The sequence below is a fragment of the Erinaceus europaeus genome, chromosome 1 (genome assembly GCF_950295315.1).
Source record: "Erinaceus europaeus chromosome 1, mEriEur2.1, whole genome shotgun sequence".
Taxonomy (NCBI): Eukaryota; Metazoa; Chordata; class Mammalia; order Eulipotyphla; family Erinaceidae; genus Erinaceus; species Erinaceus europaeus.
In genome coordinates, this window is record NC_080162.1 from 31,582,742 (window position 1) to 31,596,229 (window position 13,488).

Below are 13,488 nucleotides of genomic sequence, written 5' to 3' on the forward strand. Positions count from 1 at the left end.
TTCTTCTTTTGTTTTTTAAATATTTATTTAACCAGAGCTCAGCTCAGCTCTGGCTTATAGTAGTGCTGGGGATTGAACCTGGGACCACAGAGCCACCTCAGGCATTAAAGTCTATTGCATAAACCACTGTGCTCTCTCCTTAGCCATATATATATATATATATCATAATGGTTATGAAAAAAGACTGTCATGTGTGAGGCTCCAAAGTTCCAGGTTCAATAATCCCCTACACCACCATAAGCCAGAGATGATCAGTGCTCTGGTAAAATTAAAAAAAAATATATATATATATATATGTATGATTGTTACCAGGGTTATCACTGGGGCTTGGCTATTATACAATTAATCCTGGTGGCCATTTTTCCCTCCCCCCCCTCTCTCACTCCTTTTATAGAGAGAAATTGAGAGGGGAGGGGGAGATAGAGAGGGAGAGAAAAATAGAGACACTTGAAACACTGCTTCACTGTTCCTGAAGCTTCTACCCTGTAGATGAGGACCAGGAGCTAGAAACCAGGTCCATGTGCATGGCAACATGTGTATTCAACCAGGTGAACCACCACCTACCCCCAATATTTATTTATTTATGAATGAAGAGAGAATTAGAGCATCACTCTAGCACATATAGTGTCAGGGATCAAGCTCAGAATCTCACACACAGAGGTCTGATATGATATCTACTATTTCACCTCCCAGGCCACCTCCTTCTGATATTTGAGAGTAGATAAGAACTGATGGTAACAATGTAGAGATACTAATTAAAATCAAATGCTAAATATTCATTGTTCAGAATTCAAGAACAGACCTGAACTCTGGCTATTTACACACCCACACCCTTGAAACCACATTCAAATAAATACAAAGACATATTTATTCAGTGGTATGCAAAATAAATAATCATGCCCAAACACATGGCTCACATATGGGAAAAACTAAGAAGATATTGTGTGTTGTAGTAAGGTGTTAAGACCTGGTATTGGGATTCGGGTGGTAGCGCAGCAGGTTAAGTGCACAAGGCGCAAAGCGCAAGGACTGGCTTAAGGATCCCGGTTAGAGCCCCTGGCTCCCCACCTGCAGGGGAATTGCTTCACAAACGGAGAAGCAAGTCTGCAGGTATCTATCTTTCTCTCCCCCTCTGTCTTCCCCTCTTCTCTCCATTACTCTCTGTCCTATCCAACAACAACGACAACAACAACAACTACAGCAACAACAAAAAGACAAGGGCAACAAAAGGGAAAAAAATCTTTAAAAAAAAACACTTGGTATTAACTCTTTTTATGTAGGTGATTAGAAATTGGGATAATCAGGGCTATCAGATTATCACAGAACTAAAGCCATGAATTTTCTATTTTTAGATATAGAGAGGAAGAAAGAGAGACTACAGCACTGAAACTACCTTCAATGTATGTGTGGGAGGATACACTTGAACCTGGCTTGTACACAGTGGAGCAGCACTCTGTTCAAGTGAGATATTTTGCTGGCCCATGCAATGACATTCTCAAATGACACCAAGTTGGGTGTATGTATGTGTACATGTATATGTGCATGTGTATGTGTCAAGGACTGCAGATTCCCAAAATTATAGTTTAATTAATTAATTAATTTACTTCCAGGGTTATCACTTGGGCTTGGTGCCAGCACTACGAATCCACTGCTCCTGGAGGCTATTTTTCCCATTTTGTTGCCCTTGTTGTGATTGTTATTGTTGTTATAGCTGTTGTTGTTGTTGGATAGGATAGGAAGAAATTGAGAAAGTCGGGGAAGACAGAGGAGGAGAGAAAGACACCTGCAGACCAGCTTCACAGCTTGCGAATGGTCCGCCCTGGGAGGCTGGAATCGGGATCCTTTTGCTGGTCCTTGTGCTCTGCGCCATGCGTGCTTAACTCGATGTGCTACCGCCCATGCCCCTATAGTTTTTTTTTTTCCTTTTAGTTAAAATTGAAGTGTGGAAAGATGGAGGATTCCATTTGTTGTGTTAGAACAGGAACTTTGGTAGTAGGTGTGGTGAGTTGAATGCATATATATGTCTATCTGAAATATTTTATTTCAACTTTGAAAATGTTATTCTCCATTAACTTAATTTCCATTTTATTTAATTATTATTTTTTAATGAACTTTTAAAAATTTAATTATTTATTAATGAGAAAGACAGGAGGAGAGAGAAAGAAACAGACATCACTCTGGCACATGTGCTGCCGGTGATCGAACTCAGGACCTCATGCTTGAGAGTCCAAAGCTTTATCAGTGCGCCACCTCCCAGACCACTAATTTCCATTTTAGGTTTAGTACCACTGAGTAGTTATTAGTACCTGTTCAACGTCTGAGCAGTGAAAGCAGAAGATCAATCTTCAATGGCAAAGTGAGTGTCCAATCTTTAGTATGTAGCTGCTGAGCAGGTACAGAGGGCACTTCTACATCTTCGGACTAGTCTACAACCTCAGTTAAATAGTTGTGGAGATGGGAGCATGTTTAGAACTTCCTAGACCATCTTCTACTACATAAATCCACTGAGTGAGTTCCTTTACTGCCAGAGACCTTAGTGTTCACTGCCTGGCCCCTGAATGTTCTCTTTTACCCAGAAGAACACTTAAATATCTCTCTCTGGGTAGCTAGGGAAGGCCTAAAATCTTACACTTTAAAAACTCAATGTTAGAGTGAAATAAGTCAGAAACAGAAGGATGAATATGGGATGATCTCACTCTCAGGCCGAAGTTGAAAAACAAGATTAGAAAAGAAAACACAAGTCGAACCTGAAATGGAATTGGAGTATTACACCAAAGTAAAAGACTCTGGGGTGGGTGGGTGGGTGGGGAGAATACAGGTCCATGAAAAATGATGAATGAAATAGTGGGGGTTGTATTGCTAAATGGGAATCTGGGGAATGTTATGCATGTAAAAAAAAAAAAAAGAAGTAGAAACGCAAAAAAAAAAAAAAAAAAAAAAAAAAAAACTCAATGTTAGGACAACAAAAGGGAAAATAAATACATTAATTAAAAAACAAACAAACAAAACAAAAAAACTCAATGTTAAGGGGGTCGGGCGGTGGCGCAGTGGGTTAAGCGCATGTGGCACAAAGCGCAAGGACCGGCGTAAGAATCCCAGTTCGAGCCCCCGGCTCCCCACCTGCAGGGGAGTCGCTTCACAGGCGGTGAGGCAGGTCAGCAGGTGTCTATCTTTCTCTCCCCCTCTCTGTCTTCCCCTCCTCTCTACATTTCTCTCTGTCCTATCCAACAACTAACAACATCAACAATGGCAATAATAATAACCACAACGAGGCTACAACAACAAGGGCAACAAAATGGGAAAAAAATGGCCTCCAGGAGCGGTGGATTCATAGTGCAGGCACCGAGCCCAGCAATAACCCTGGAGAAAAAAAAACCAAACCAAAACAAAACAAAAACCTCAATGTTAAAGCAACAACAACAAAAAAATTGAGGTATAATTGACATATAATGTACACAGAATTCTGTATTTGTATATATTATGAAATGATCGCCTCACTCTTACTATACAAGATCTTTATTTACTGGTCAACAGTTTAATTACTGGGGCTGTATACCTGCGTGATTTCACCGCCCACACAAGATTCCCCTTTTCCTCCTAAGATTTATTAATTTTGGCCCAGCAGGTGGTGCAGTGGATAAGGCATTTTTGAACAGAATTGAATTGAATTATCAAGCATGAGTCCCTGAGTTTGATTCTTGGTATGGTACGTGCCAGAGTAATGTTCTGGTTCTTTTTTTTTTTTTTTTGAGCAGAGCACTACTCAGTGCTGGTTTATGGTGGTGTGGGGAATTGAACCTGGGACTTTAGAGCCTCAGGCATGAGAGTCTCTTTACATAACCATTATGATATACCCCCACCCAATGTTCTTGTTCTATCCTTCTCTCTCTCATTAAAAGTAATAAATCTTTAATTAATTAGTTTTTTGCCTCCAGGGTTATTGATGGGGCTCAGTGCCTGTACCATGAAAACACTGCTCCTGGAGGCCATATCCCCCGGCCATATCACCACCCCCCCCCCCCCCCCCCCGCCTTTTGTTGCCCTTGTTGTTGTAGCCTTGTTGTGGTTATTATTGTTATTGATGTTGTTCGTTGCTGATAGGACAGAGAGAAATGGAGAGAGGAGGGGAAGACAGAGAGGGGAAAAGATAGACACCTGCAAACCTGCTTCACCAGCTGTGAAGCGACGCCCCTGAAGGTGGGGAGCTGGGGCTCAAACCGGGATCCTTGCGCTTTGTGCCACCTGCGCTTAACCCTTTGCGCTACCGCCCGACCCCCAAAAGTAATGAATCTAAAACACACACACAATGTCTCTCAAAAAATAAATAAATATAGAGGTGGTTCCTGTCATCAGCGTTTTATAGATGAGGGAGTTAATGAACAGAGACCTTAATTAGCTTGTCCCAAATCATTCAGCTAGTAACAGGTGGGTTGTGTGTTTGACCTTGACATGGATTTTGTGTCTAGAATCCAAGTTACTCAGCATCATCAAGAGCAAAAGTGAGCTCATAGCCCATCTCACTCTGTCTCTGACTGTTGTTAGTTAATGCAAATAAATAAATAAATAACAACAACAACAACAACAACAAAACCCTAGAGAAAGGAGAACCAGAGCATCACTCTAGTACATGCCATGTGCCACTTCCTCCTATCACTCTGCATATACCCTTTTTTTTTTTTTTTTACTTTTTATACAGTTAGAGAAAGAAAGAAGGAAATAGGAAAGGAGAGATATCATAACACTGTTGCATTGCTTGTGAAGTTTCCGGATGTTGGTGTTTCCATGTGGTGATGTACGGGCTCAAATATGGGTCCTTGCGCAAGGTAAAGGGAGCTATCTAAACACTCCTGTTATCTTTAAATCCATCTTCTGTTCCAGATGGTACTCAATCTATATTTATAGTTGTCTGAAAACAAAGTCCTACAACTAAGTATCAGATGTTGTGTCCACTGGAGCGCAACAAGGTAAAAGTTAAAAACACACAAAAATACAACCCCTTTTCCAAGTATAACCTCCTATGTTCTATTATTATTTTAAATGCCCTGTTTTGGGTACTGTTGAGTTGATGGTAGTGGAGTACCCGTGGATAAAAACAAAATGAAAACAAAAACAAAAACAAAAAAACCACAAAAAATTTCTTAGACTCAAATACTGTAAGGGAAAAAAATGGGTGAAACTTCTCCAAATAAGGGAATGAGGGGATGGGCAAGGCAATTTCTGTCTTGCTCGCTCTATTCTGCAGTTATTTGTCCGGGAAATGAGGCTTCAGCTAGTGGCCACACTGCTCTATATCTGCTGCACTTGGAAAAACAAAATTACAATCCTAACGTTATTACAGAGTAGTGATTGCCTAGAACACTTGCAACAGTTTTTGACCCCTTGGACAGCTCAAGATTCTTGCTCACCACTGCCCACTGCCGACCTTCCCAAACCACGGCTAAACTACCTCCAGACCGCCATTTTAAACAGCACTATCGCGAGATATACTTAGCCGACTGGAGTCTGATTCATTTACTTTCTTGCTAGAGGTTCTTTTTGGACTGTTCTCGCAGTAGCTGAGGAAAGTGTCGCGAGAGCTGGTTGCCTTGGCTCCCTGTAGCTATAGCAGCCGCGGCGGTTAAGGTTGCGGCGGCAGCGGCGGTGAGTGCGACACCCTCAGGGGGGCGGGGCCGGAGGTAATGGGGTGCAGGGGTAGTGCCTAGGGAGCGAGTGGGGAAACGACGGGTCTCGGGCGGAATGGGCCCGTGTGCGTCGTGTGGGGAAGGACCAAGGTCCAGCGGGTGCAGGAACCGGGCGCCGGTCTGTACTAGGGCACGCGGGGAGCACCGGAGCTGTGGGGAGGTCCAGGGGGAGGGACCGGGCTGGAGTAGGGTCCCAGGGGCAGGATCGGGAGCCTGCGAGGCTGTGCTTGTTGAGATCGAGGAGGTTACCGAGACTCACAACTGAGTACAGGGACCAGGTTACTGCGAGGAAGAAGTGGGGAGAAATGAGGTGCATGGAGGAGGAGGAGGGTATGTTGAGCGGGAGCAGGAAGGTTGGGCCCGGTTTGCTTTGCAGTGGCGGGGACGGGATGTTCGTGGCCCCCCAGGGTCCCCTGGAGGGTGGTCGGGGCTGCGTGCCAGGACTTGGATCCGAAGTGGTTTGGCGGGAATGGTGGCGTCTTAGACCTTCCTCGCCCTCTGCCCCATTGCAAACAAGTATCTATGGACTCTGAGCTGAGAAAGTAGGTCCCTGGTGAACTAGTATTAGCTGAGAAGGATCTGTTGTTGGTAGAGAGACGGGGCGAGTGGGATAATGAATGACATAGTGTGGAGTGGGGGCGGAAAAGAAAACTTCTTGGGAAAAAACACTGAGCTGTGTTTCCTCTGGAGCTTATTGAGTTGGAAGAAGGGGGTGTGTGTATGCTGAGATCACGTTTCTTAGATTCATTCAAGTGTAGATTCCTTTACGGTGTGCTTATGAAATTACATGTGCAGTGCAACAGTTTAGAAGATACAGCGAAACAGTATTCAATAAGCCAGTCAAATCGTCCAGGCTTGTAACTTAAAACTAAAGAAAGTTTTCCTATTGCAGCAGCAGTCTGAAGACTAGGGAAGTTTTATTTACATGAGTATGGAACCTGGTGTTCCCGAAGTTCAGATTACTTGCCCTTTTAAAAGACAAATTTTTATTGACGCATTTGGATTAGACAGGACAAGGAGTATAATTTTCAAACATATGAGGCTAATTTACCTTTTCAGAATGGAGGTATGGTAGATGCAGTGGTATATGCATTTATCAAGGTGTGATGTTTATGTAGCATTGTATACCACTGGTACATCAACTTTTCCATAAGAAATGATGAAAATAGAACAAGTCATGAATAATTGTGTTCTGGAAATAAAAGGGAACTTCCAGGAATTAGTATCACCAAGGGCAAGATTTAGCATCTGAGTCTCAAAGACTGTTTTCTGTAGACGTTTTGAACTACTTTGTTATTATTTCTGGTGAAAAAAACTTCAATTAAGGCCTAAATTTATTTATTTTATTGTTATTATTATTATTTGTATTTTTCTGGGCTCTTTCTCTCTAGGGCGGCTTTTTCAGATGGGGGAGGGGCTATGGAAACTGCAGCACCCGGTCTTCCTCTAGTGTAGTGGGGGTTGTGATTAAACCTAGATCTCTGGGTAGATAGCATAATGGTTATACAAAGAGACCCTTGGAACTGGAGCTCCAAGGTCCTAGGTTCAGTCTCCTCCTACATCACCACAAACCAGAGCTGAGTAGTAGTGCTCTGGTAAAAACAAACAAACAAACAAACAAACACCTAGGTCACACACATGGCAACTATGAATCCACTGCTCCTCATGACCATTTTTCCATTTTATTGGTTAGGACAGAGAGAAATTGAGAGGGGAGGGTGAGAGACAGAGAGACACCTGCAGTTTGTGAAGTGACTTCCCTGCAGGTTGAGAGCCAGGGGCTCAAATCTGAATCCTTGCACGTGTTCTTGCACTTAGTAAGTACTATGTGCCTTTAACCAGGTGCACCACTGCCTGGCTCCCCCCCCCCCCCAAGTGAACTGGCTCCTAGGCATACAATTATTTGCCTCAAGATAGCTCACCAGGTAGGATGCCCACTTTACTGTCTGTTCCAACTTTGGCACTACATGGAATTGCCATGGTACTGGAAGCCCTGTTTCTGTGATGTCTCTCAATAAAAAAAGGTAGCTTGGGAAGGGTGAAATCACACATTTGTGAGACCCCGCTTCCACACCCACAACAATATCCAGCTAAATATTTTCTGATATTTTTCTTTTTTTTTTTTTTTTTTTGCTTTTTTTTGTTTTTGCTACCTTTTCTTTTTTTTTTTTTCTTTTTTTTTTAATTTAAGAAAGGATTAATTAACAAAAACATAAGGTAGGAGGGGTACAACTCCACACAATTCCCACCACCCAATCTCCATATCCCACCCCCTCCCCTGATAGCTTTCCCATTCTCTAGCCCTCTGGGAGCATGGACCCAGGGTCATTGTGGGTTGCAGAAGGTGGAAGGTCTGGCTTCTGTAATTGCTTCCCCGCTGAACATGGGCGTTGACTGGTCGGTCCATACTCCCAGTCTGCCTCTCTCTTTCCCTAGTAGGGTGTGTCTCTGGGGAAGCAGAGGTCCAGGACATATTGGTGGGGTCTTCAATCCAGGGAAGCCTGGCCAGCATCCTGATGGCATCTGGAACCTGGTGACTGAAAAGAGAGTTAACATACGAAGCCAAACAAATTGTTGAGCAATGATATTTTTCTTTTTAAAGTTTATTTATATATTTACTAATCTTATGGGTTTTCCTTTGTAGGTGACTCTTTGTTTTTCTCTTGCAGCCTTGAGGATCCTTTCTTTATCCTTATTCCTTTCCAGTCTAAGTATGACATGTCTTGGTGTCTTTAGGTCTGGGTTAATTCTGTTTGGGACCCTCTGGGCTTCTTGAATCTTTATGTCTTTGGTGTTGTCTAGACTAGAGAAATTTTCAGCTATTATGGCCTGGAGAACGCTTTCTTCCTCCCCTTCTCTTTCTTCCTCTGGTAAGCCAATAATGCGTATATTGTTTCTTTTGAAGTCATCCCATAGGACTCTGTTGTTATTTTCAGCGTCTCTTAATCTCTTTTTGAGATCTCTTACTTCTTTTTTAGTTGTCTCTAATTCATCCTTAATCTTGCTAATTCTGTCTTCAGCCTCATTGATTCTATTCTCTCTGCCCTCTACTGCTTTCTGGAGTTCATCTATTTTGTTGCCCTGCTCTGATACTGTTTTAGCTTGTTCAGCTAGTTGCCTTCTTAGCTCAGCGATTTCAGCTTTCAGCTCTCTAATAACCATGAGATTATTAGACTTTTCTTCCATATTCTCATTTGTTGTTCCTGCAGTTCTGATTTATATATTTACTAATGAGGGATAAGATGAGGAGGTGAGAGAGAACCAGAATATCACTTGGGTACATATGATGTGGGCCTTATGCTTGAAAACCCAACACCTTATCCACTGTGTGACCTACTAAATAGCCAAACTTTCTGTTTTTTTTTTTTCTCACCATCTTTTTGGAAGGGACAGCTTCTTTGATCACATAACTGAACTTTTTCATGATGAGGTTTAAAATTCAATAGTTAGAACTCTTTCTATCATTTTTTCCCTACTGAGTTTTTTTTTTAATTTCCTTATTGGGGGATTAATGTTTTACATTTGACAGTAAATACAATAGTTTGTACATGTATAACATTTCCCAATTTTCCACATAACAATACAACCCCCACTAGGTCTTCTGTCATCCTTTTTGGACCTGTATTTTTCCCCCATCCACCCCAGAGTCTTTTACTTTGGTGCTCCACTGAGTTTTTTTGCTGGGCCTTTATGCTTGCACAATTCCATCATTCCTAGCAGATAGAGTCTCTCTCTCTCTCCTTCCCTCCATTCCTCCCTCCCTCCCTTCCTCTCTCTCACCTTTTTTAAAATCTTTATTTATTGGATAGAGACAGCCAGAAATCGGGAGGTATGGGATATATGAAGAGAGATAGAGAGAGACAGAGACACATGCAGCACTGCTTCACCACTTGCAGAGCTTTCCCCCTGCAGGTGGAGACCTGGGGCTCGAACTTAGTTCCTTGTGCAGTGCCACCACCAGGCCCCTTTGGAAGAATTTTTTTATATTTATTTATAATATATAGTTTAAAGTATTTTATTTATTCATGAGAAAGATAGGGAGAGAGAAAGAACCAGATCAGATACATGTGCTGCCAGGGATTGAACTCAGGACCTCATGCTTGTGAGTTAGTGCTTTATCTACTATGCCACCTCCTGGACCACTGAAAGAATTAATATATATATATAATTAGCGACTGGGTGGTGGCACACCTGGTTGAATGCACTTGTTGCAATGCACAAGGACCCAGGTAAAAGCTGCCAGTCCTTATCTGCAGGGGGAAAGCTTCACAAGTGGTGAAGCAGTGCTGTGGGTGTCTCTCTGTCTCTCACCCTCTCTAGCACTCCTTCCCTCTCGATTTCTGGCTGTCTCTATCTAGTAAATAAATAAAGATAATAATAAAAATAAAAATTTTTATTTTGCAGCCCTGCTTTACCATTTGTGAGGTTTTCCCCCCTACATGTGAGGTACCAGGGGCTTGAAAACGGGTCCTTGTGCACTGTAACATGAGCGCTTAGCCAGGTGTGCCACCACCCAGTCAGAGAGGGAAGGAGAGACATTGCAGCACTAGTCCTGCTTGTGAAACTTGCCTTGTGCATTATATTTCCATGTGGTAGCCAGGGGTTTTCACTCATGATAGTATTTTCTTTACTGAGTGAACTATCTCCTGGCACCCCAATGGGGGAAAATACATATATATATATTTATACATATATTCCCATTCTGTGGTTAATGATTGAACTTATTACTGTGATTGAGACTCTGTGTTTGAGTTCTGGAACCACATGGGAGCACATGATGGTGTTCCATGGAACCTCCACTCATGGTGGAGAGGTGTTGTGCTGTCTGTACCTCTGATGACTAATAACCCAGCGCATTGTTTTACCTTCACAACACTTTGCTCTTTAGTTGATACAGTACTAATAGTTTAACTCTGAAGATAAGAAAACTGCATTTTAAAATACTTAGGGAAGTTGCGAAAAATCACAGAACTAGTAAATAAATGGTGTGGTAGGGATTGGAGCTGGAACACTTACTGTGACTGAAAAAAATCTGAGCAAGACTTTTGCAGGCAGGGAGTTTTGGTATGGTGGGGAGAGAGACAGAGATGGAAGGCGAAATTGTTCAGAAGAGCAGAATTCAGTCTCTGCCTTTATGTATAGATTTGTCTCCCACAAACAGTTATGGGGAACTAATTTGAATATTAGCATGATGCTAAATATGAGGTTTCTGTTGTGGAACAGGGAAATAAATTACCATGTTCATGCTGTGTGTAATTGCAGGGAGGGAAAATAGTTATAATAAGCAATTATTAACATTTGTAAGATTCCAGAAAATTACCATTTAAATAGTGGAAATGGTTATCTGTATTCATATGTAGGGCAAATGTTACTACTACTGGTTATAAGGAGTTTAGTTAAACATTATTTTATTTTACTTTTATCATTTGGTGTCTGGAAATGAGAACAGGGCCTCATGCATGTATGACACTGCTGAGTGACCTCCTTGGCTCAATTTTCTTCTTTTTTTTCTTCCTTTTTTGAGAGAAAGAGAAAGAAAGATAAGAGAAGGAGAGCTAGACGGAGAGGATAGACTTTGCTTCACTATTCATGAAACTCCTTTGGTGCTATCTGTGGTTTGTCCCTCTGTTGCTGGATCCCGGCTCAGGCAAGGTATATGCTCCTATCAGGTGAGATATTTATCACTCCCTCAAACTTTTTTTTTAATTAATTTATTTATTTTCCCTTTTTGTTGCCCTTTTATTGTTGTAGTTCAAACTTTTTTTTTTATTGCTGCTGCTGATGTGTGCTGGTGAGTGTGTGTGTGTACGTGCATGTGTTTGTGATGGTAAAAATCATCTATATAAATCAAATTATGTATTTTCTTTTAACATTTATTTTGATAAGAGAGAAATTGAGAGAGGAAGGGGATCTAGAGAGAGAGAGAAACACTTGCAGCACTGCTTTACCACTTGTGAAGCTTGCCCCTTCAGATGGGGACCAGGGCCTTGAGTCTGGGTCCTTGCACATAGTGTGCACATGTGTGTTTACCTGGGTGTGCCACCACTTGGTCCTTGTATTTACTTTTAGTTTTTTTTTTTTTTAAATTACCAGAGCAATGCTTAACTCTGGTTTATGGTGGTGCAAGGGATTGAACCTGTGACTTTGGAGCCTCAGGCATGAGAGTCAATTTGCATAACCTGCTTATCTACCCCTGCCCCTACTTTTAGATTTTTAAAGAACTCTTTATTCCAGAAACCAAAATTGATTTTCTGTTTGAAATTAACATTTTATATCTTAGTACATGATTTCTTTAAAAATAGAAGTGAAAATAATAAACATTACCACTGAAGTGTTGCTATTTAATTTTAAACTTGGTTGAAGGCTTACAGGTCATGTAATCCAATCTTTCTTTCTTTCTTTTTTTTTTAACTAGAGCTCTGCTCAGCTCTGGTTTATGGTGGGGTAGGGGATTGAACCAGGGACTTTAGAGGCTCAGACATGAGAGTTTCTTTGCTATCCACCACCACTCCTATCTATTTTTTCTTTCTTTTTGCCTCCAGGGTTATTGCTAGGACTCGGTGCCGGCACTGCGAATCCACTGCTCCTGGAGGCTATTTTTTCCCCCCATTTTTGTTGCCCTTGTTATTATTATTGTTAGCATTGTTACTAATGCCATTGTTGTTGGATAGGACAGAGAGAAATGGAGAGAGGAGGGGATGACAGAGAGGAGGAGAGAAAGATAGACACCTGCAGACCTGCTTCACCGCCTGTGAAGCGACTCCCCTGCTGGTGGGGAGCTGGGGTTCGAACCGGGATCCTTATGCCGGTCCTTGTGCTTTGCGCCACCTGCGCTTAACCCGCTGCGCTACAGCCCGACTCCCAACATGAATCTTTCAAGGTCCATCCAAGATCAGCTGAAAACGGTGAAGTCGCCATTTTTTATAGCTCAGTAGTATTCCATTGTATATATATAGCACAGTTTGCTCAGCCACTCATCTGTTGTTGGACACCTGGGTTACTTCCAGGTTTTGGCTATTACAAATTGTGCTGCCAAGAACATATGTGTACACAGATCTTTTTGGATGGGTGTGTTGGGTTCCTTAGGATATATTCCCAGGAGAGGAATTGCAGGATCCTAGGGTAGGTCCATGTCTAGCCTTCTAAGAGTTCTCCAGACTGTTCTCCACAGAAGTTGGACCAACTGACATTCCCACCAGCAGTGTAGGAGGGTTCCTTTGACCCCACAACCTCTCCAGCATTTGCTGCTGTTACCTTTTCTGATGTATGACATTCTCATAGGAGTGAAGTGGTATCTCGTTGTTGTCTTTATTTGCATTTCTCTGACAATCAGAGACTTGGAGCATTTTTTCATGTGTTTCTCGGCCTTCTGGATCTCTTCTGTGGTGAATATTCTGTCCATGTCCTCTCCCCGTTTTTGGATGGGGTTATTTGTTTTCCTTTGGTTGAGTCTGGCAAGGTCTTTATATATTTTGGTTATTAAACTCTTGTCTAAAGTAAAGATCTTCTCCCATTCTGTGAGGGGTCTCTTGGTTTGAGTAGTAGTTTCATTAGCTGTGCAGAAGCTTTTTAATTTGATGTAGTCCCGTAGGTTTATGCTTGTCTTAGTCTTCTTTGTAATTGGGTTAGTTTTATTAAAGATGTCTTTAAAATTTATGTGGAAAGAGTTCTGCCAATATTTTCCTCTAAGTATCTGATAGTTTGTGGTCTAACATCCAAGTCCTTGATCCACTTGGAATTTACTTTTGTATTCGGTGAAATATAGTGGTTCAGTTTAATTCTTCTGCATGTTTCAACCTATTGTTTC

At 41.9% G+C, this 13,488-nt stretch overlaps 1 protein-coding gene across 1 annotated transcript in view; it reads left to right on the top strand.

Moving 5' to 3' along the window:
- Positions 1-5,712: 5,712 nt before the first annotated feature.
- The window catches only part of USP54 (ubiquitin specific peptidase 54), a 127,648-nt gene continuing 119,872 nt past the window's right edge, over positions 5,713-13,488 (top strand). The window contains exon 1 of the mRNA XM_060177791.1: positions 5,713-5,799. The gene's annotated coding sequence lies outside the window, so the exon portion shown is untranslated. The remainder of the gene's footprint in view (positions 5,800-13,488) is intronic.